Below are 25134 nucleotides of genomic sequence, written 5' to 3'. Positions count from 1 at the left end.
GCATCACACTTGAGGTGCTAGGCTCACAAGGTTCTCAAGGAATCCAAGCAACTAAAGGTGTGTATTTCTTACTATCTTTTATGTTTAAAAATTCCCCATGTATGCTAGATAGGTTATGAACCTTGGAAAATAAATTTTGCATGTATGATAGATAAAACATAGATCCAAGGTTTGTAGGGTTGCATGTACAAAATAGGAGTGTTAGAATGCTCAAAACCCAACAGTGGTATCAGAGTCTTGGCTTGTTTACTTGATATTTGATGCAAAATTGTGAAAAAAAACTGAAAATCTTGTTGTCTGGATAGTGGACTCGCCGAGTCCATGGGGAGACTCGACGAGTCCAAGCACAAACTCATCCTACTCGTCGAGTAGGTTCTTGCACTCGATGAGTAGAAGCCCCATAATGCAGTTTTTCGACTTTTGCTGCTTGAAATTGACTAGAAACATTACCCTAAACTGTTTTGGTTTATAAAACCTGTTTTACATGGTGTAATGGTTATGCTAATCCATTTTCAATAGCTATTATCAAAATTTCAAGTTTAATATGGTTAACTTTATGATTCTTGAAATTGTTGATATGCATGTTCATGAACTTGTGATTTTAGAAGATCATAGGAATTGTTGTAACTTACTAGTTAGTTTAATTCTTGATCATTATGTGTTTTAATGGAATCCATAATTTGTCCTCAAGTTATGGATTACCAAAAGTCATTCTTTTAAAGTCCATTATTAAACACATAGGTAACATAAAATGAAAAGTCACTCATTTTATTAAACCATTAACTCATAAGTTATGAAAGATGAAAAGTTTTGAATGTTACAAAACTTGCCTTCAAGTTTTGGAACATGTAAAGTCACTTTAAAAACTTTAGTTCCAATCTCTAGAATTTTAGAAGTTAAAATTCAACCCTTATACTTTATAATATTATAAGTTATATATATATATATATATATATATATATATATATATACATATATATATATATATATATATATATATATATATATATGTATAAGAGCAAGTCAGTCTTACCGTTAGTAGACCTCATTCACGAGCCAATCTATAAGGGGGGTTGTAACAGCCCAAAATCCATGTAAGCTTTATGGCCCTTCTATTTTGAAAGTTGGCAAGTTTAGTCCCTTGAGTTGTATGTTGAATTGGTGAGTACGTTGGGCGTACTGGGGTGTACGCCGCGCGTACTCACGCGCTTAATTTGGACGCGGACTTGACCGAGTACGTTGGGCGTACTCAGGGGTACGCTGGGCGTAGTGAGCACAGATGCAAACCCTAATTTCTGGGTTGTGCACTATAAAAGGAACATATGGCCCTTTGCCCTAGCCACCATATTCCTTGAGTGAGTCCCTTGAGAGCTGAGATCCGTGCCTTAGCCTGTGTGTGTATGTTTTGAGCTTGGAGCTAACTTTTGAAGGTGAAGAAGGGAAGGAGGAGCCATTGTTGGTGCTAGAAGTGGAAGAACAAGTGTAGATCCGTGCTCTATAGTGGTTGGAGATGTCTTTTGAGGTAAAAAACTTAGAGGTTTCCTTGTTCTTCTTAAGTTTTGCTTTTTGGGACCATTTTAGGGTTTTTGGGTCTAAAGTTTGAGACTTTGTGTTCAAATAGTCTCCATGAGCATGAATATGGCCTCTTCTAGTGTGTTTGATGTTAAGGGTTCATAAAAATCCAGTCTTGGTCGTGGATCTAGTGTCATGCATGAGTTATAGTCCCATTATGGAAAGAGAAATGGTGTTTTGAGCACAAAGTGACCTCTACAGCCATGCAAAGGCATAAAGGTCTAGACTTTATGGGTTAAGTCGTATAAAAGGAGTCGGATCTGGAGTTTGGACGAAAGTCTTAACAGATTAAGGTCTGAATGAATGGGATAAGGGAACTGGGTGTTACGCTAGGCGTAATCCCAGTACGCACGGCATAGAGTGTCGCGTACCACGATTCTGTGGAAGCTCCGGGTACACCCAGCGTAACCCGGAGAGGGTTGAATTTATGTTGACTTTTAGGGTTTGGTCAACTCTAGTGTATTTGACCCAAGCAGGGGGTAAAATGGTCTTTTACCCTTCCTAAGAGCGTTTAGAGAGTTTGGTCTAGCCTTGGGAAATTTTGTTGATGACGAATGTATATTTCATATGATTAGGCGGAGGATAGGTCCTATTCACCGAGTTCGAGGTTTTCCAAGTTACCGAGTTACGCAAGGTGAGTCTTCTCACTATACGTTACCTTGAGTGGTATTCTAAGTTGACCAGAGGGTCTTATGTGCTATGTATGAGATTATGTGTTATATTAGAGATTACATGCTTTGTGTTATTTGTATGCTGTATGATTATATAGACCGGACCGGAGGGTCCAACGATTCAGACCGGGCCAGAGGGCCCAATGATCTATGACTGGATCGGAGGGTTCGACGAGCTGTGGGACTGGAGAATCCCGCTGAGACATCTTGAACGGAGGGGCGGGTTAGCCTCGAGTGGCGTATTTGTGGTATGTGGTATTTTGGGGAACTCACTAAGCATTTATGCTTACAGTTGTTGTGTTTGATGTCTCAGGTACCAGCAAGGACCGTGGGAAGGCGACGGCTTGACTCGTACACACCCACACCGATGGAGTTCACATTAGAGAGATCTTGGGATTTGTTTTGAAAACACTGTTGTTTTGGATTTGAGATTATGATATTATATACATTTTGTGGTTTAAAAATTAAAAATTAAATTGGAAATTTTACGTTGTTACAAGTTGGTATCAGAGCCTTGGTTTGAGGGATTCGAATGCACCTTCGGGCGTATTTGAACTCAAACCGAGGATTTGAGAAATTTTACAACCAAAAATGCAAATTTTCTAAAAAGAAAAAGAAGTTTTGGAAACAAGCAGAGTGGATGGTGCGTACGGTCAGCCAGCGCCCGAACGGTGAATCCCCAAAATACCCTTACATTATATGTTATGAGTTACGAGATATTATGTTATGCATGTTAGAGAGGCTAGGTACTCCTATGAGGACTAGAGTGGCCTGATTTGTGATGCCTTAGCCTAGGAGATTACTGCTGCTATGAGATACTTTGAGAGTGAGTAGGTAGCAGTGAGGAGCTCATGAGAGGTCTACTGAGGGTAGCCAGTGCATAGCGAGAGTAGAGTATTTACGACTTGGGATCCTAGGAGGAGGACTTGGGTTGTATATTGATTCGATGTGGACAATAGTATTAGGCCCGTACTATTGAAAACACCGGATTGGTGCGCAGTCCAAGTAAGAATCCTTGGGGTACCAGAAGTGAGGATGATTGAGTTATCGAGTGTGAGTATACTCGAGAGTGTCCCTGATATTTCTTATGTTGTATTTCAGAGGTTGATCATGGTCAAGACACGCCATACCACCGAGAGTAGTGGGGTGAGTGATGAGGAGATCCGTCGGATCATCCATGAGGAAGTGGCTGCTGCCATCAGAGTCGAGATTCCAGAGATGTTTGGGTCTATTAAGACCACACTGATCGAGAGGTTTGACGAGCGTTACGCTGCCTTGACTGATGCTGCTGTTGTTGCTACGAGACCCCAGGGTGGTGATTCGTTGTTGTACCGAGAGTTCAGCAACACGAAACCACCAGAGTTCGATGGTACACAGGATCCGATCGCCACTATGAGGTGGATCTCAGACATAGAGGGGTGTTTCTATACGTGCTCGTGTCCGGAGCACTTGAGGGTGCGGTTCGCACTCAACCAGCTTCGCTTGGGGGCGAAGGACTGGTGGAAGTTTGTAACCGCAAGCTATTCGACAGCTGAGCTGACTGCAGTGACCTGGGAGAGGTTTACTGTGATGTTTCGTGATGAGTATGTTCCCCAGGTGGAGAGGGAACGTTTAGCTCAGGAGTTTCTGACCCTCAAGCAGGGGACTGAGTCGGTGACAGTGATTACGAGGATGTTTCATGAGCGGGCGCTGTTTTGCCCGAAATTGGTGTCCACTGAGCAGGCTCGCATGAGCCGTTATCTGAGTATACTGAGGAGGGACATCCGTGAGTTCGTGGCAAAGCCCACTGATTCGAGGACGGGTAGTTCGAGGGGCCGCACTTGTGGGAAGTGCGGCAAGAGCCATGATGGGTCGTGCAAGACTGGGGTATGCTACAAGTGTGGGAAGGAAGGACATTTCGTGAGAGATTGTCCTAAGGGGTTCTCGGTTTGCTTTCATTGCAACCAGACCGGCCATCGGAAGGCTGAGTGCCCCCAGCTTCAGAGGTCAGCGCAGCGATCTGCACCTGCGGTTCGAGCTACTGAGACCCGGCCGGTGAAGGCCGAAGCACCGAGGGCTAGGGGGAGAGCCTTCCAGTTGACTGCGGAGGAGGTCCGCACAACGCCTGACGTCGTGGCGGGTATGTAATCTTTATCTATTTTATTTTGAGTTTATGCTATTGTAATTGCTATATGTTATGCATAGGTACTTTTCTTGTGAGTTATGTACCTGCATTAGTGTTGTTCGACTCCGGTGCGAGTCGGTCTTTCATATCTGTGACTTTTAGTCGACACATTATGTGACATCCCCAAAATTACGGCCAGAAAAGACCGGTTTGTTTATGCTTTGTTTAAAAATCAGAGTAACATTTTAAATAAAAGTGTTGCGGAATTTGTCCCAAAACAAAATATGATAAAGATTTATCAAAAGCATTTCCATAGAAATGTATTTCATTAAAAGACACGGGATGTCGTGTTCATACAAATCAAAAGCATAAACAGTACAATATAAGCCTTACTACATTATTTCGTATCTACAGGCCTATATCCGTAATCCCTCGTCAAACATCATAACTATGCTCAAGCGCCACTACCTGTAATACATAAAACTGAGTGGGTCAGGCTTGGGAGCCTGGTGAGCACATAGGGTTTTCAACCCACAATAAATAAGTTTATTAATTTCATCAATCAACAATAACCTGATTACCCGTTCCCGTTATCCTCACTTTACGTCCCTAATCACCTATCATAAGGGACCTAGCCTAAGGATCATCATCGGGACGGACACTACTGCTAAGGGGATTCCTTAGCAATAAATGTCCTAAAGGCAACCATGTGGGGGATGGAGTACACCGGTGAACACATCGTTCACAAACACCTGCAGGTTGCGAGCCTGCTAGTGTTCCACTGGACTGTCTAGAAGAGTCTGTGGTCATCATCCATACTCCGCTAGATGACAGAATCAACAACATCAACATCGAGGCCTCTCATCATTTTATCACACATCACCTATTACATCTACCCATGTTTTACCCCAACATTTTCGTAGATATAAAATACGTATACAGTTTAAATCATTGAAAACATGTATAACAATGTTCATCCGGCATAGATAGCAAGTATTCAGATAATATGCACACATAGCACGTAATTTATATAAAATACTTCATATCTATGTGTATGTTGAAAGTAACTATGCACTCACTTGATTAGGTGGTGACTCAGCACTCGGACAGCGCTTCGATACTCTTAAAACGATATTCCTTTGATAAAACCTAGTATCGATACCACTAGGGTTTAGTTTAACGATAATCGCGACAAATTAATTAGTCCGGGTATTATTAAGCATTAATAATACTCGATATAACTCATAATAATAGACCAAATAATTATTTTGAGGACCTAATAACATTCCTATAATTATTTGAAAGCTATATTAAAAATTGCGTAAGCGTAGCATACTTACAGCGAATTTTATCGAAAACCGGGACTTAATTGGAGCAGCGTTTCGAAACCGAAAAACTCCTTTTTCTCAGGACTCCGGTAGCCTCGGGGCTTCCCTAGGGTGCTAAGGGGCTTTATCTAGGGCTTAGGGGTGGTTTGGGGTTGTAGAGAGAGAAAGAAACTAGAGAGAGAAAGGGTTTTGGTGTTAAAATGGAGGCTGACTTCGGACCCTTTTATAGGTTGCGAAGCCTCTGTCTACGCGGGGCGTCCAGCAGCGCTACGCTGGGCGTGGCTCGGATAAGGTTGCCAGCTCGCACCAGCTGGCTCGCACTCGGACTCGGAGGGATAGGAGCGAAGGTACGCTGGGCGTACAGGCCTCGGACGCGGGGCGTAAGCGAGGGGTGGCGTGTCGCAATCCGAAGTGAGGACCGTGTTCAGCAAGCGACGGTTAGGATCTTGCCACGTCATCGTTCTAGCATCAGATTTCGCAATTTCGAGTTACAACTTCAAAAATTTGTAACTTTCGCGTACGACCTCCGTTTTTGACGTTCTTTATATCCACGCGAAGGTGGGAACGTACTCTACAACTTTCGTTAAGACTTTGTCGGCTAATTTTGGCTCGATTTTAAATTTTATATTATTAACGGGCCGGGACACGATTGGTCCGTTAAATCCTCATAACTTCTTCATCCGACATCTGTTTTCGCCCATCTTTTTCTCGTTACGCTACTCTCAATGAGATCTTCGATTCTCGTTTAGGTCGTGTCGGCTAAAAACCGCTCGATCTAATATTCGAATTTCGAGTTGTACACTGCTATTCCGAGACTTCGAAAAATCATAACTTCTTCATACGAAGTCAGATTTGGGCGTTCTTTTTATCGATGTTCTTAGTTTAAAATATTCTACGAATTTCGTTTAGATCGCTAAGGCTAAATCTCGCTCTATCGTAAATTCACTATTCACGCTTCCCGGTATCGTGCCGGTTCTGTCGTGAAACTTCGACGGGTCATAACTTCTTCGTTATAACTCGGATTTCGGCGTTCCTTATATGCACGGAAACCTTGATACATATTCTACAACTTTATATAGAGATATCGGGATTATCTCACACTTTAATTTTGACGCTCATTTTTATTCTTTATTAATTATACATTTATAATTTAATAATAAACACATAAACACCCATAATTCACATAATACTCAAATATTCCATCTTTATTACTTCAAAAAGAGTTACAAGAGTTGACCTAGAATATTACATTGACAAAAATGCTTAGCCCTGAAAACCTGGGCGTTACACATTAGTATTCCGAGAGAGGCGTTGAGTCGACCTCTGCGTGTTTCCATAGCAGATGAGCGTGAGGTATGTGATACCGAGGTGATACGTGGATGCGTGCTGGAGATCTTTGGGGTGGAGTTTCCGATTGATTTGCTTCCAATTGCTATGAGGGATGTTTGTGTTATAGTAGGCATGGATTGGTTGAGCCGTTTCGGGGTTGTCATAGATTGCGAGCATCAATTGGTGACGATCCGAGATCCTAGTGGGGGAGCGCTGACAGCTTATGGCGAGGGGACTCGTGGTGGTTCGGTATTCTGTTTGGCTGCCAGAGCGAAGCGGAGTTTGCAGCTGGGCTGCAAGGGGTTTGTAGCCTATGTGACGGATGTAAGAGAAGCCGCTGGGAGGCCAAGTTCAGTGGATGAGGTGCCGATAGTGCATGATTTCCGGGCGTGTTCCCCAAGGAGTTGCTGGGTGTGCCTCCCGAGAGGCAGGTGGAGTTTCGTATCGATTTGATTCCCGGGGCTGCGCCTATCGCTAAGGCGCCATATCGACTAGCACCGCCAGAGATGCAGGAGTTATCCTCACAGCTGCAAGAGCTGTTAGGGAAAGGGTTCATCCGTCCCAGTAGCTCTCCCTGGGGAGCGTCGATCCTTTTTGTCAAGAAAAAGGATGGTTCACACCGGATGTGCATTGATTACCGGGAGTTGAACAAGTTGACGGTCAAGAACCGTTATCCGTTACCGAGGATCGATGATCTATTCGATCAGTTGCAGGGGGCGTCTTGGTTCTCCAAGATAGACTTGAGGTCGGGATATCACCAGATGAGAGTTCGGGATGAGGATATCCAGAAGACGGCATTTAGGACTCGTTACGGGCATTACGAGTTCGTGGTGATGCCATTCGGGCTCACCAATGCACCAGCGGCGTTCATGGATCTCATGAACTGGGTGTGTAGGCCGATGTTGGATCGTTCGGTAATTGTATTCATTAATGACATCCTGGTGTATTCGAGGACCAGAGAGCAGCATGAGGAACATTTGAGGGAGCTCCTCGGAGTTCTGAGATCAGAGAGGCTCTTCGCCAAATTCTCCAAGTGCGATTTTTGGTTACGGGAGGTCCAGTTCTTAGGGCATCTCGTTAACCAGAATGGGATATTGGTTGACCCAGCCAAGATTGAGGCTATGATGAGTTGGGAGGTGCCGAGGTCACCTACGGAGATCAGGAGCTTCTTAGGGCTGACAGGCTACTATCGGAGATTTATCAGAGATTTCTCCAAGATCGCCGTGCCACTTACCAAGTTGACCTAGAAGGGTGTTACTTTCTCATGGGGTCCAGAGCAGCAGACCTCGTTTGAGACCCTTCGCCAGAGATTGTGCGAAGCTCCTGTGCTCGCACTACCAGAAGGGATGGAGGATTTCGTGGTGTACTGTGATGCATCGATATCGGGGTTGGGAGTGGTGTTGATGCAGAGAGGGCATGTGATCGCGTATGCATCGAGGCAGTTGAAGCTTCATGAGACGACATATCCCACCCACGATCTGGAGTTGGGGGCTGTGGTGTTAGCCCTCAAGATCTGACGTCACTATCTGTATGGGGTTCGGTGTACGATATACACTGACCAAAAGAGCTTGAAGTATTTGATGGATCAGACCAATCTGAACATGCGGCAGAGGAGATGGCTGGATGTGGTAAAGGATTATGATTGCAAGATCCTGTACCACCCGGGCAAGGCTAATGTGGTAGCCGACGCCCTGAGTCATAGGACAGAGGGTGCCCTGATGCGGGATATTTGTATGAGGTTGACGGTGCTGACTCCGGTATTGGATACCATCAGAGGGGCCCAGGCTGAGGCAGTGAGACAGGAGAACCGTAAGAGAGAGCGAGTTATCGGGCAGGTTTCAGGGTTTGTTTCCGATAGCCGAGGGCTTATGACCTTTCAGGGTCAGATTTGGGTACCGTTTGTGGGCGGGACGCGTACTATCTTGATGGAGGAGGCGCACAGATCGAAGTTTTCGATCCATCCCGGGGCCACTAAGATGTATCTGGATCGGAAGAGGGAGTACTGGTGGCCCTTTATGAAGAGGGATGTGGTGTGGTTCGTTGAGAGATACCTAACCTGTCGTAGGGTTAAGGCCGAGCACCAGAAACCGCATGGTAAGCTGCAGCGACTTGAGATTCCAGAGTGGAAGTGGGAGCAGATATCCATGGATTTCATCACCAAATTGCCGAGAACGGCAAGGGGTGTCGACGCGATCTGGGTGCTAGTGGACCGATTGACGAAGAGCGCCCACTTTCTCGCTATTAGTGAGAGTTCTTCTGCGGAAAGATTGGCAGAGCTATACGTAAGGGAGGTGGTATCGCAGCAAGGAGTACCCATCTCGATCGTGTCAGACCGAGATGTACGTTTCACTTCCAGATTCTGGAAGAAATTTCACGAGGAGTTGGGTACGAGGCTGCATTTTAGTACCACATACCACCCACCGACTGACGGGCAAAGTGAGCGGACGATTCAGACGCTCGAGGACATGCTCCGAGCATGTGTGTTGGATTTCGGCGGGAGCTGGGACACATATTTGCCCTTGGCGGAGTTTTCCTACAACAACAGCCATAATTCGAGCATCGGTATGCCACCCTTTGAGCTGTTGTATGGGAGGAGGTGTCGTACCCCTATTTGCTGGGGTGAGGTGGGGCAACGCATGATGGGTAGTACGGAGATAGTGCTTCAGACGACAGAGCAGATCCAGCAGGTCAGACAGAGGTTGTTGACCGCTCAGAGTCGTCAGAAGAGTTATGCGGATAGGCGACGATCTGAGCTCGAGTTCCAGGTCGGTGATTTCGTACTCCTGAAGGTATCTCCTTGGAAAGGAGTGATCCGATTCAGGAAGAGGGGCAAGCTGGGGCCCCGGTATATTGGGTCGTTCAGGGTGATCGCGAGGGTGGGCAAGGTAGCATATCGCCTAGAGCTACCTGCGGAGTTGGACCAGATTCATGATACCTTCCATCTGTCGCAGCTGAGAAAGTGTATTGCCGACGAGTCGGCAATGGTACCGTTGGAGGACATCCAGGTGGACGCAACTCTGAATTATGCCGAGAAGTCGATTGCGATTTTGGATCGGAGGATCAAGGTTCTGAGGAACAAGGAAGTGCCCCTGGTTCAGGTCCAGTGGCAACATCGGAAGGGGTCCGAGCTGACCTGGGAGCCGGAGTCGGAGATGCGGGAGCAGCATCAGGAGTTGTTCGCAGCATGAGACTTCGAGGGTGAAGTCTGGTTCTACTGGGGGAGAATTGTAATAGCCCAAAATCCAGGTAAGCTTTATGGCCCTTCTATTTTGAAAGTTGGTTAGTTTAGTCCCTTGAGTTTTATGTTGAATTGGCGAGTACGCTGGGCGTACTGGGGTGTACGCCGCACGTACTCACGCGCTTAATTTGGACGCGAACTTGACCGAGTACGCTGTGCGTACTCAGGGGTACGCTGGGCGTAGTGAGCACAGATGCAAACCCTAATTTCTAGCTTGTGCACTATAAAAGGAACATATGGCCCTTTGCCCTAGCCACCATATTCCTTGAGTGAGTCCCTTGAGAGCTGAGATCCGTGCCTTAGCCTGTATGTGTATGTTTTGAGCTTGGAGCTAACTTTTCAAGGTGAAGAAGGGAAGGAGGAGCCATTGTTGGTGCTAGAAGTGGAAGAACAAGTGTAGATCCATGCTCTATAGTGGTTGGAGATCTCTTTTGAGGTAAAAATATCAGAGCTTTCCTTGTTCTTCTTAAGTTTTGCTTTTTGGGACCATTTTAGGGTTTTTGGGTCCAAAGTTTGAGACTTTGTGTGCAAATAGTCTCCATGAGCATGAATCTGGCCTCTTCTAGTGTGTTTGATGTTAAGGGTTCATAAAAATCCAGTCTTGGTCGTGGATCTAGTGTCATGCATAAGTTATAGTCCCATTATGGAAAGAGAAATGGTGTTTTGAGCACAAAGTGACCTCTACAGCCATGCAAAGGCATAAAGGTCTCGACTTTATGGGTTAAGTCATATAAAAGGAGTCGGATCTGGATTTTGGACGAAAGTCTTAACAGATTAAGGTCTAAATGAATGGGATAAGGGAACTAGGTGTTACGCTGGGCGTAATCCCAGTACGCGCGGCGTAGAGTGTCGCGTACCCCGATTCTGTGGAAGTTCCGGGTACGCCCAACGTACATGTTGGTACGCGCAGCGTAACCCGGAGAGGGTTGAATTTATGTTGACTTTTAGGGTTTGGTCAACTCTAGTGTATTTGAGCCAAGCAGGGGGTAAAATGGTCTTTTACCCTTCCTAAGAGTGTTTAGAGAGTTTGGTCTAGCCTTGGGAAATTTTGTTGATGACGAGTGTATATTTCATATGATTAGGCGGAGGCTAGGTCCTATTCACCGAGTTCGAGGTTTTCCGAGTTACCGAGTTTCGCGAGGTGAGTCTTCTCATTATACGTACCTTGAGTGGTATTCTAAGTTGACCAGAGGGTCTTATGTGCTATGTATGAGATTATGTGTTATATTAGAGATTACATGCTATGTTTTACTTGTATGCTGTATGATTATATAGACCGGACCGGAGGGTCCAACGATTCAGACCGGGCTAGAGGGCCCAATGAGCTATGACTGGACTGGAGGGTCGGGTCCGACGAGCTGTGGGACTGGAGGGTCTCGCTGAGACATCTTGACCGGAGGGTCGGGTTAGCCTCGAGTGGCGTACTTGTGGTATGTGGTATTTTGGGGAACTCACTAAGCATTTATGCTTACAGCTGTTGTGTTTGATGTCTCAGGTACCAGCGAGGACCGTGGGAAGGCGACGGCTTGACTCGTACACACCCACACCGATGGAATTCACATTAGAGAGATCTTGGGATTTGTTTTGAAAACACTGTTGTTTTGGATTTGAGATTATGATATGATATACATTTTGTGGTTTAAAAATTAAAAATTAAATTGGAAATTTTACGTTGTTACAGGGGTATAAGGTTGTTGCCTATAAAATGGCAACTTAATGGGTGTACACTCTCACCCACCGCTTCCATGATTGGTGGAGGGTCGTTAGCCGAACGGGTAGGACAAGGACTAGAATTCTCCCTTCATTAAAAGTATTAATTATGAATATAAAGTAAATAAATCTTTTATAAATTCCCAATCTTAGTTACTTTAGGAAAAAGTGAATAAGGTGCTAACCCATGAAATTACACTTTGCACGTTGCTTAAGTCGGTTATTGGAGCGCGTGTGGTTAACTGACACACTAGCTGGACTTAAAAAGGTAGGCAAAGGGTAACTTAATGTTTATCATAGTATTGATGGAGCGCGTGTGGTTAACCGGCACATCGATTGAGGGGTAATACATTAAGGGTACCAAGTAATTTGCATGGTTACTTCACACCTTATTCTGTGATCATCAACATCTCAGTCACAAAACCTGAAGGGCACACTCGAGATTGAAACATGCCATTGAAAGTTCAATGAATCTCAAAAGATCTAGGAGTTTCAAAACCAATTAAAACCTAATAATTTATTTTGTTTTTCATGGTGGAAATTGGTGAATCGTCATTCGCCTACCTTCAAATATTTTATAGCTTGGATTACAGCATCCCTCTTCCAATTTATAAAATATTGTGCTAGGTCCTAGCCTTAATATTTCATATTGGGTGTTATATTAAGGACTTTAAATCAACTATCTTGAATATCTCCCAAAAGATGTCTGGTTCAGACAATTATGATATTCACAAAACTCTTGGAATAAGCTTTCATAATGAACATGATGTCCCGTGACTGGATCATGGAAATCATACTTCAATTCCTCCACCTCCTCCAATTATCCTCCCTATCCCACAATTTCAAGGTCACTCAAGCCCTATTGGCAAGCAAGGTCTATGTGTGATCACATCTTGGAGATGAAGTCACATAATGACAAGTCGGGAGAGTTAGGTGTCAAAGTTGTGAGAAAGTTGGTTGTTCAATCACTTTCTAAGTCACATAGTGAGCTTCCTTATGGACTACTATGTAAAAGACTATGACATGACCCTTAATGATCTTATCTATTTGCTTGGTGCTGCTGAATCAGAAATGATTTGGAGCTCTGGTAAAGCAAATTTGATTAGTAGATCAACTTCCCAAACTACCATGGACATTGACAGATTGGTGACATTGGAAATCCAGAAAGCTTTCTCTTCCCAATGAAAAAGGATCGGCCATAGTCAAATCGGTTGACCAAATGGTAAAGAGAAAGGTAAAGTCTGAGATTGTCTCATGTACCATTCCTAAAGGGCCCATATGGTTCTATTGCCAAAAAGGAAAGGGCATTGGTTGCAAAGCTGCCCTAACTACTTGAAAGATCTGAGAGAAGGTCTAGTCAGAAAGTTTGATTCTGCTTCAGGCAAGTCCGTTATCTAACTTTGTTAAGTTCCTTATTGATGATTCTTAATACAAAATGTGACTCGGTTACATTTTGGTGTTTGGCAGAATCAAGCAAAGGGAAGGACACTTAAAGAAAGAGTATGTTGAATCTGATCGCGAAGATGTATCTCAATTGCAGGGTTCGAAGATCGGATTCTTGAGCTACTACTTAAAGAGTTATGATAGATTGTTAGGAAATATGTAATAGCATAGTTTTCATTTAAAGTTGCATTGTAAGGAAATTTTTTTTTCCGCATTTTTATAAATAAATAAAATTTTGATTTTATTTTAGTATATATCTCCTTGCAATGGCTTTTTGATATTTATATGTTTCTAACAATAATGGAAATATGAATTTGATTCTTTCATTTGTGGTAGTGTCTAAATTTACCAAATAAAGAAAGATTCTCATCACCCAAGGTTTCAATTGGACTGAAACTTGGAATCATGCAAGTTGTATAGTATGATGAATGAGAACTTTCAACTTTGGAAAATTAAGAGTAATTCCTTTTTTACATGTATATGTGAGTCAAGTGAAGGACTAAGGGATCGAGTACACATTCTTGTGCACTGGTCAAGTTCACCACAAAAGATCGTTAAGACTATTCGTCATGATTTACTAAAGTTAAGTAAATATGGTTATACTTACCAGTTTAAGTATAATTCTGAAACATTGAAAAAAGGTTCGATGTATTGCAGGACGAATTAGAAAAATCAAATTAGGCAGAAAGATAAAAAAATTTCTAATATGAAAAGATGGGAGAGTACTTTAGTATCATGTTGAGTGATCATCTTAATGATTAAGAAACCATATCATAATTGCTCCTCTACGGACATCTTAGTGCATTCTTATAGCTAAGAAGAGGAATCATGAATTGTTGAAGTGGTTAAACCAAGAAGATGAGTCATACTTCATTCCAAAACAAGTCTTAGAGTCATACTCCATGATTGTAACTTGAGTGACATATCTTAAAGAAAGGTTTATAACACTTGTCAAATGTAAGAGTAAAATGTGTCCTACTCTTGTACATTTGAAATTGGTAAGTTGTGATATTTTGTATAAAACAAAGATGAACTAAGGCCAATTGTGTGAAGTGTTTGTCTTGATAAAGAATCCGCACTATCTATTGAATATTTGGCAAGTGAGTCTTATATGTCAAGAGGATGTCAAGAGGACAGTGGGAGTTTTAAAGATCTTGAAAAAGGCTTCTAGATCTAATCAAGAAGGAAAACCTATAGTTTATCACTAGCACACAACTTGAGGTTTATAACCTATCGTGTTGACATATTCCTATTTCTATGCCCATTCCAGTTAAAGTTGGCTTTGCATATGAGTTCTGAGAGTTCTCAATTGGTTACATAACAACTTGGAAGCAATGGCAGGCCCTTGTGTTGCCAGGTGGCAAGAAGTTAAGACTGCACAAGTTCAATCCATAAGAGTTTGGATTTGTCACTAACCTTGTCTTGTGATTATGGTTTTGACAAATTCACATGGATAGGAACACATGCACCATAAGAGTGTCATAAATTTTCTCTCCGATTCATGAAAATGATGGTGAGGAAACGCTTTCACTAAGTAGATTTTAATTAGATAGCAATTATGATATTTGCATTCTCAAAGTCGTTAGTGGAGTGTGTGTGGTTAACTGGCACACTAACATGGACTTGTGAGGAATGTCAAAGGTCAAAGCAATTGAGACTATGATTACGACATCCCTCTTCATAGTTCTGAAATTGTTTAGACACATATGTGTGCTATCTAAGGAAAGTTGTATGATTTTGATAAAGTTTTATCAAAACATCTCGTATCAAAAATATGAACTTTGGTAAGAAAGTCAATTAAGTATTGATTTATAGAAGTCCGGTTGATTTCTGAGTACATGTCAAAGCTAGTGGGAGCATAAGTTTTATGCTAATAATCATCATGCAAGTGGGAGCATGATAATTATAATAAGTGTTGCAAGTTAGCAATGTTAATAATAGAAAACAAAATGTTTCAATTGGGAAAAGTTGTTTTGCTATAACTAAGGGAGAAGAAATTATACTTCACTTCAATTCTAAAAGCTTAGATTGATGTTTTAATCATATTTAGTCAAGGATATATATGAATTTTATGTTGGAATGGCTCAACATAAGGAAATTCTATATACAGGTCCATTATTTGCGTTCTAAAATTCGATTCTGATTACGGCATCCCTTTTCATAATCTGAATTATGATAACTTGGCAAACAGAAATAGAAATATTATAGCAAAAGAACTGGTCTAATATCATGTATTTATGAATCGTGTCCCATATGCTTCGGATATAGGATCGATTGCATGGGCTATAATATTCATATGTTCTAAATTTTTCCAAAATGCCTAGAGAATTAAGAGGGGAAAGTAGTAGAACTGGATATGATTAATTTGATTAAGCAATTGTCGAGGACAATCTAAGTTTTACCAAAGATTGGTTGCTCTGGGACATTTGGAAGTATAATGTTAATTTTCAAAGGACCATATTGACATATCTTGAAAAGAGGCAGCTCTTGTTCAGGAGTAATAGTCAAAAGGGAATATGGAAATATTCCCATAGGTGGAAGTTATTCATTAAATCTGTGTAAGATTAGGAAACTTAATGCAAGATGAATGTTCAAAGCAATGAACTTTGAATATGCGACTTCGTTTCCATGGTGTTGATCTCCATTTGAACACTCTGTAATGTTTGTTGACGATTCTTTGTGACTTTATGCATAATCATTACAAGAGGACCAATGCATATAAGTTTAGAATCTAACAGATTTAGGTAAATGGCAGAAATTTGGAATTCTTGCATTTATGGTAAGGATTTGGGAGTGTGAAATGAGTATCATTGGAAGTATGTTCAATCGATCTATTTCACAGTGTAAAGATCATAGACAAACATAATGTGCATACTTAGTGTATGACATGACTAATGTTTAGACAAACATAGTGTGCATACTTGGTGTATGGCATGACTAGTGTTTAGAAAATATAGTGTACATGCTCGGAGCATGAGACAACTATTGTTTTAATTCAAGTATAAAGTTGATAGTTTGAAACAATATACAATGAATAATGTGTAATCAATATGGTGATAAATAAAAGGTGTTTTTATTTATATTCATAAGTTCTGAGACCATAGTTGATTAAATTATTCTTGTGTTTTACTTTGTATGTTTTGACTTCTAGAATAACTAAGTCACTCTTCCTGAATGACTAAGTTATTCAAACCATCCACAGTCGGTCATATGTTGGAAGTAGATATGAATCAAGACTGTCATGAAGCTGGATTGTAGATGTCCAGGGTATGTGACATAGCAAGAGTTGCTGCAACATTCATGAGTGCTCATAAGTTCTGAGTATTGGATTCAACCCACGCTTAATGGTATCACTTCATGGAATTTATCCCGAGTGATCGTGAGACGGTAATATCATATAAGTCTTCAAACCTAGAGATATGACATGTTGCCTATGAGTTGGTTATACATTGATTGTGCGTAAACGCATTGGTAACTCGATGTTATAAAACGTGCCTTTGTGTATGATTCAACAAGTAGTAGAACAAGCATATGAGTCGAAGTTTATCAGTTCCTTCTTGGATTAGAAGCGATATATGTGCCCCTCTATGATTTTGTGTTGACCCATGTACCAGGCCCGGTCAGAACTAAGATTGATCTGTTCAATTAAGTTCTATGTCAAACAAATCGAAAACCAAGAAACAAACTGCTAGACAATAAGTAAGACATTGTTCCATATATTTGTCCGGCTGATATCTAGAACAAAGGATTATATGATCACTAATCTTAAAATGGATTATCATCGTCTTCTCAGTTCCATGAGACCTTGAAAGAGCTACGATTGCTGATCGGTTCCTGAAGTTATTCTTGCAGATATAGTTATTAGACTTATCAAAGTGTGAGACTGTTGGATTAGGTGTCTAAGTTCATAACTATTCTAGAATGTACTTGACCCGATTAGCATGGTCCATTTGGGTTGCATGGCATCATGCATTTAGATAGACCAAAATGAGAGAAATAACACTTAAGGTTTATTAATATATTATAAGTTCTAATATATTAATAATATTTAACTAGTATTCATCAAGAATTAATTTGGAATTAATTAAGTGATCAAAACCCATACTTATATAGTGGGCTAATGCTCCATGGATTATCAAGTTGGGCTAAAACCCATAGGATGCTCCATTGTGTTTTTGAACCCATGGATCATGGAAATGAAGAGCCATGTCAAGTTAGGGTTTACGTGGTGTAACCCTACTTATGACACACTATAAAAAGAATATGTGAGCAACCAAAATCGGCACTAGTGTGTGAACAAGAGGGCATAGCCGATTTTAGAAGTGTTCCATTTCTCTCAAGGTTATTCCAAATGTATTTGATGTTGTGTGAGACATTTGAGGCATCACACTTGAGGTGTTAGGATCGCAAGGTTCTCAAGGAATCCAAGCAACTAAAGGTGTGTATTTCTTACTATATTTTATGTTTAAAAGTTCCCCATGTATGCTAGATAGGTTATGAACCTTGGAAAATCAATTTTGCATGTATGATAGACAAAACATAAATCCAAGGTTTCTTGGGTTGCATGTACACCATAGGAGTGTTAGAATGCTCAAAACCCAACAACCTCCTCTCAGGAGACACTCCCATCAAATCCTCAGGAAATGCATCAGGATAGTCTCGTACAATAGGCACATCAACTATGGTCTTCTTCTTCTCTGTCCGAGTATCCACAATATAAGCCAAAAACCATGAGAACTCGTGATGTAAGTATCTCTTAGCTCTTGCACCAAAACAAATAGTTAGGCTACTCTATGCACCCTCTCCATGAATAAGCAGCTCTCCCCCAATTGGGATTCGAACTTGCACCAGCTGACATTTGCAGTCAATCATAACTCCAAACCGACTAAGCCAATACATACCCATAATCACCTTCATCTATCCCAAAGTAATTGGAATGAGATCAATCGGAAACCTCACACTAAAAAATTAAGCACACAATCATGATAGACTATCGATGCTCTTACCGTGCAATCATCAACAATCTCCACTACTAGAGAGTAATCCAATGCTCCCAGAGCGACGTCAAAGTTCTTGTCGAACGCAAGGGACACAAACCGCCAACTGAATCTCAAATCAAACAAAACAAGAGCAGGCATATCATTGACTAGGAATATCCCTAATCATAAACATTATAATAATAAGCACATAAAAGGAAAGTAGCATAAAGTAAAATAGGAAATGCACACTGGTAACAACAAATTTTGCTGCTCTAGCCTTGTGTACTGTCAACTGGAAGGCTCAACTCTTCACCACAGGGGCCTCCACCTTGATTAGACAGCCATTAGTAATCCTCAGGGTAACATGAGCGGGTGCCTTCACCGCCCCACTAAGATAACCCTCGAAATCTCCACGGAAGTCAAGTCATGTATCTTTGCATCACCCAATCCAGAACCTGATCATTAACCGAAATTGGAACCACCTTCATGTCGAGTCATTAACATTATAAAAATTCAACATAAAGGTCAAAATATGAACATAGCGTCATCCCACACTATTCTCTTACTACAAACTTCTCGGAATCCCAATGACTCTCCCTGATTCAAGTATTGATCATGTGCTTCTAATAATACGGGCCTATACTACCTTCCACACCTATCCGTACCTACCCCAAGAACCATTCCAAGGCTTCTAAATTATTTCCTTACAACCACTATCAAGCATTCTATCATAGGAGTGCCCATAATACTAAGATACTTCCTAGGCATCCTAGGATTTTCCAACTCTACTTGTTCCGTAAAAAGGTCTCTGTAAATGCTGATAAATCGCCTCGTGAATGAAAGTCGTACATAACCAAATATAAGATAGACATTCAAATATATGTATCTACCATAAGACCTTCATCAGAAAAGAAAACGCAATAAGACCGAACTAAAAATTCTAAGGCTATTTGTCATAATCATGTACCACTCTAATGCATTCATTAGACAATCCATCATTATTAGCATAAACCCTAATAAGCACAAAGCAAACACATAACATGCATCAGAAGAAATCTCTCCTAAAAAGCATTCTCGCATGTAATCCTTAGCAAATCCTTTGCCCCTGCTTCACTCATTCAGTAACATAATTAACATAACAACATGTATAAGTATTTTGAGAATTAATTACTTGAGCTTTGGCTAATTGCACACATCACATCCTTTTTCTTTTTACAAAAACTTTTAAAAAACATTTTCATAAAAATAGTCTCGCAATCCTGTTAAGTTCAGACGCACCCAGTGCTGTCCCGAATCCCTCAAACCAAGGCGTTAATACCAACTTGTAACGTCCCAAATTTTTAAACCAAAATTTCATTTTTAAGAAAAAGTTAACCATTTCAATTTTTGCTCATAAAGGAAAATCAACCAATTGTTTACATCTTAAAATTAGAGTCATACCAAACTCAAAGGGCGGAAATCTCAATAGCACAAGAGCAGATGCGATGCATTCACGTCGTGCCCTTTCTTTTTCTAAAAGTACATGGAATATTTAAACTTAAACTGTAAGCACAAAGCTTAACGAGTTTCCCAAAATACCATATATATAATACATATAAAAGGCCCAACATAACGATCTATATGCGTGTTCGTTTGGATGGATCGGTTTGATCCGATCCAATCAAGTGAATCCAAATTGATTTTGGTTTTCAAAACATGGATCCTAATAGTCCAAACCAAAATCAAATCCGATCCGATCCGATCTAATTACAATTCGGTTGGATCGATTTTTATAATTCGTTTTTCAAAAACGAAACATTTTAAAACGACATACAATTATAATATTACTCAACTTTACACAAGAAACGAAAAAAAAAATTTAGTTGTGATTTGAAATTTATAAACAATTAATAAGAAGATATATTATAGTTAAATATTTTACAGATAGAAAACTTTTGAGAGAAAATGCATATTATTTTTTTATTAGGTGAAACATTTTGAACATATTTGAAAAAATAAATTACAAAATTAACAAATAACTATAGAAATATATTATTAATAAATAAATAAAAATGTTTATTCGGTTTTTTTGGACTATTCGGTTCTTATTTTATAAACCAAAACCAATCCAAAATCCAAAATAATAATTCGGTTTTGTTGAAAACCAATCCAAATATCCAATTATCCAAACCAAATAGTCCAATCTAAATTGTCCAATTGGACAATTCGGTTTATCCAAGTAGTGAACAATCTGTTTCAACCAAGCGGGCCCAACCTAATGGGTCAAACCCAACATGCATGTAAACATACAAGCAAGATTCATAAAGACAACATGCATATCATGACACCTAATGTCCTACATAGTATAGTGAGAATACTCACCTGATCAAAGAGCTAAAATGGCGATACTCGAAGTCACGTAGAATCAGCTGCCCACACCACCCATAATTACTAGAGGTCACAGCTTAGTCTACAACCTAAAACCTCTAAGTCTGACCGAAAGTCAAATTGGTTAAAAGTCAACGTTCAACGGTCAACCATCACCGACCACCGCACCTTGACCAACTCCTTGTATGGTTTAATAAATGGTGCAAGACTTTCCATCTTTCCAACTCCATATGGTCCAGAAGACAAATAACACATTCCTCAACTTCTTAAGTTGGGTTGTAAACGAACTAAACTTTCGGCGAACCATTCGTGAACCGTCCAGTGGGAATTTCGTTTTTTAATAAATGAACGAACATGAACACAAATTCTCGTTCGTTTAGTTAAATGAACGAACATGAACAATGGTCATGTTTGTTCATTTATGTTCGTGAAAATTTGTTTATGTTCGTTCGTTTAAGTTTATTTATGTTCATATATGTTCAATTTTAAATTATATTATTATATTATATATACATTTGTGTTCATATATGCTCAATTGTGTTTGTTTATCTTTGTTTGTTTGTGTTCATTCATTTATGTTCGTTCAACATGCTCACGAACATAAATGAACGAACTTGAACAATGTAATTTGTTAAATGAACGAATATCAATAAGAAAACTCATTCATTTATCCGTTCGTGTTCGTTCATTTGTTTGGCTAACTTAAATGAACAAACATGAACAAGCCCTTGTTCGTGTTCGTTCGATTCGTTTATATCCCTATTTGGAGTTCTTCCAACTCCAAGGAAATCACTACACGACACCAAACTACCACTTAAACACCAAAACAACCAAGATATATGCATGGAGAAGGATAAAGCAAGAAGCTTTCAGACTTACAGAGCAAATGTGGGTCAAGAAGGTTGAAACTTTAGTTGGAACACAACACCTTCAAGCAATACAAGCCTTTTACTTCAAGAACAACCCTTCAAAACACCAAAACACACTAAGCAATGAACATAAAGGCTAAGGGTTTGCATTGGGGGGATGGAGGCAATAGGAGGAGCAAACCTTACACTATACATTTAATGAGGCCAAGGTCTGAGACCTAAGTTTTTTAACACAACCACCACCGCGTCGCAGTGCACATATGACCGCGTCATAACTAAAATGATGTGGCCGTGCAGCGAATGGTCTCACCACCGCACCACGACTAGTCAAAAATCCCAAAAACTCCAAACTTAAATAAATTAAATGCCAAAAGATTAATAGTTGAAAAAACTGATAGTACAGTAATGGTAGCCGTGTTCATGGTTTAGTACTTTAATTTTGTTTCGCTTTTAGTCTCTATCGGACTTAAATGATTATCTTTTTCTTTTAACTATGTTAAAAAGTTGTCTTTAACTATTTTTAATCTTTTATTTATTATTTAGGGCATATAACATAAAAACTATTGTTGTTTGACACATATTTGGTTTAACAATATATGTTGAGTTGCAAACAAAATAGAAATACAAACTGGTCATTTTCATCATTCGGCACAACCAATTATATGCATAATCAAATATGGTTTCAGTAACTATTGTAGTTAGGCTTCTAACTCAATTCGTAACTATCAAACAACCTTATAATAAATTTAGATCAAACGATGTGAACACGTAAATAAAATCAAACGATACAACACCATCACATTTTCATCATTCGGATACTCAAGTTGCTATCTGCCAATACATAAGTCATGTATTGAGTGGAATCATTACTCTTCAAAAGGGAGGTTCATTTTGTTTGTACGATTAGCCAACATATAGGCTTCTTAACTTAGGAAGAGGTGATTCTTATTTTCCTTGTGGCAGCCAATATGAGTTTCCATAAACCCTACAAAAATATGTGGATTGTGATGAGTTGTAAACTTTTTAATACACATTGTGGGCTCGTTTATGAGCCCGGTTGCCATTCATTCTGAAAATGGGCCACCAAACATTCATTTTTATAAGTTGTTATATTATTATATAGCATAGGTATTTTTATTATTTTTCAGTTTTTTATATAATAAAGTGTAGAGGGGTTATATATATATATATATATATATATATATATATATATATATATATATATATATATATATATATATATGGATGAGTTTTTTAACCAAACAACCAAACCGCGATTGGGACCGGTTTGAACCAAATAGTGGTATTCGGTTTATTTTTTTGTTTTTAGTTTACGGTTATTTGGTTTTTTCAGTTTTGTTCGGGTTTGGTGAGGTTGCGGTCCAAACACCTTCTTAAATAACATATTTCTTAGTAGAAAAGAACCGGGATCAGAACCGAACCAGTTAGAATCAAATAATGGTATTCGGTTCACCTTTTGGTTCTTAATTTATCGTTTATTCGGTTTTTGGTTTTTTGGGTTTGTTCCAGTTCCGAACCGATTTACATGCATATATAGCATATATAGGAGACTATACCTTCTCCTTTGATTATGAACCGAACCAAATTAACAAATTTGCTACTGAAATCAAGCAAAGTTATTGAATGGGCCAAAGACCCACATAAGCAAAGTTATCAAATACAAGGCGGTCCCGTAGCCGAAAACGACACCGTTTAAATAGTATCAAAGTACCACGACCTGAATCCCAAAGTCGCATAAACACAGTGGGGTTTCAAAATTATCTCGCAAAAGGAAGACCCATCAGATAGAAGATTGTTATTACAAGAACATCGTAGCACACGTTGATTTCCTCTTGTAGAATAAGGTATGTCTCGCATCTATATTATACAATAGTTTATAAGATTTGAGCTCAGTAAAATCGATGTGAATTGAAGAAATTTCGTGTTCTAGGGATTTCATTTGTCCATGGTTCTATTTAACAAACTTGAGCAAAGTTTATCTTACACTGCGATTTGAAGAATTTCTAGGACTTTGAATTTAACGAATGGAAGAATTTTAACTTTAGGGATTTGTTTATCTGTCGTTTTGACAAATCAGAAAATTTGAAAAATCTGATAGGAGAGTTTAGCGAAGTGTAATCTTTAAAAGGGATTGCAACCAGTGCCCTAATCCCTTTCCGCATTTAGACTCACTGTCGCTTTACAATTCAAAAACCCTGATACTACTTGCTGTAATTAAACTCCATATCTTAGCTTCACGATTTCATGTTTCATATACTAGAATTTAATTGTGTTTAGCTCCCTCTGTCCCATGAACTCTGCTTTGAAATGTGCAGTGTTAATTACATATGTACTTTCATTGCATTCTCTAGCTCAAGATTATATATTTGCTAAATCTCATTGTCACAAATTGATGATGATTATTTATCCCCCCACTAAAATCAATGCTAATACTTTTCAGTGTGCAATGTTCTTTTATTTATTCACAATCAAAGAATGGTTTAGACATTCGACTTTTTACTCAAATTTCCTTGATAGTATTTTTTTTTTCAAGGGACCAAATATGACAACAGAAAAAAGTCAACCCCCTGTTGCTTCTGCTCCAGTTATTACATCATGTCGAAGGAAAAAGTCAGATGATACAACTTTCTTGGAGGATGTAAAAGATCACATTGATGAGTTTATAAATGCTTCCATGGATGAACACAAGACATGCTTCCAAAAGACCATCTCAAAGGTATGTTTTTAAACTTTAGTATTAATCCCATATTCCCAGAAAACCGAAGTTCAATGCTTAAAGTTTATAGTATCATGATGCATATGCAGATGTTTGGTATGTCTAAAGTTGTTGCAGAAAGAAATTCTAATAACAAGGAAATTGAGAGTTCACTATCCCTGCAAACAGTTGTTTCTGATTAGTTTCTCAACATAATCATTGCAATGTGCATTTCAACTTTTTGATTTTGTGATACTTTTTGGGTAATAAATGTGCATAGTTTATGGCAATGTTTAATTTCATATCCTTTTGGGAGGCTGTTTGTTGTGTACTTAATTGAAATGTATGGTGGGTTATTTTGGGTGGATATTTCAATTTAAATCTTGTTTTTTATTTGCACATGTTACTGTACTTTTTGTTTCTATAACTTGAGTCATTAAACTTTCATTTCTTTTATCTGAATCCATCGGTGGTCAAAACATAAGAATGTGATATTTCTTGTGGTTAAAAACATAAAGAAGCTTTGATAGGTATATATGAAGATGGAAAAGTTGAAGGTTTGATGATCCAATTGCTATAAGAAAATTGAGTGATCAAAGTAGACATTGTGAAATCTTGGTTGCTTTTTAATGCGCTTTAAGAATTTTAATTTTGACAAAGGCAGATAAATTCTATAGAGATGGTATGAAGATTAGTGGTGGTGGATTCATGAATTGGTTTTCTTGATTTTACATGTCACATGGAATTAGAATATGTTTGGCAAAAATAACGAATAGCTTGAGGTATAGCTTTATTTGTATGTAGATGT

At 39.6% G+C, this 25134-nt stretch overlaps 1 long non-coding RNA gene across 1 annotated transcript; it reads left to right on the top strand.

The window, feature by feature from the left end:
• Nucleotides 1-23341: 23341 nt before the first annotated feature.
• On the top strand, nucleotides 23342-24725 carry LOC145054154 (uncharacterized). Its single transcript, XR_013684706.1, has 3 exons — nucleotides 23342-23475; nucleotides 24165-24347; nucleotides 24437-24725. It is a non-coding gene; the product is annotated as an uncharacterized LOC145054154 (long non-coding RNA).
• The last annotated feature ends 409 nt before the right edge of the window (nucleotides 24726-25134 follow it).

The sequence above is a fragment of the Lactuca serriola genome, chromosome 5, assembly GCF_051521515.1.
Source record: "Lactuca serriola cultivar US96UC23 chromosome 5, Lser_US96UC23_V15, whole genome shotgun sequence".
Classification (NCBI taxonomy): Eukaryota; Viridiplantae; Streptophyta; class Magnoliopsida; order Asterales; family Asteraceae; genus Lactuca; species Lactuca serriola.
This window is presented reverse-complemented; position numbering and strand designations above follow the sequence as displayed.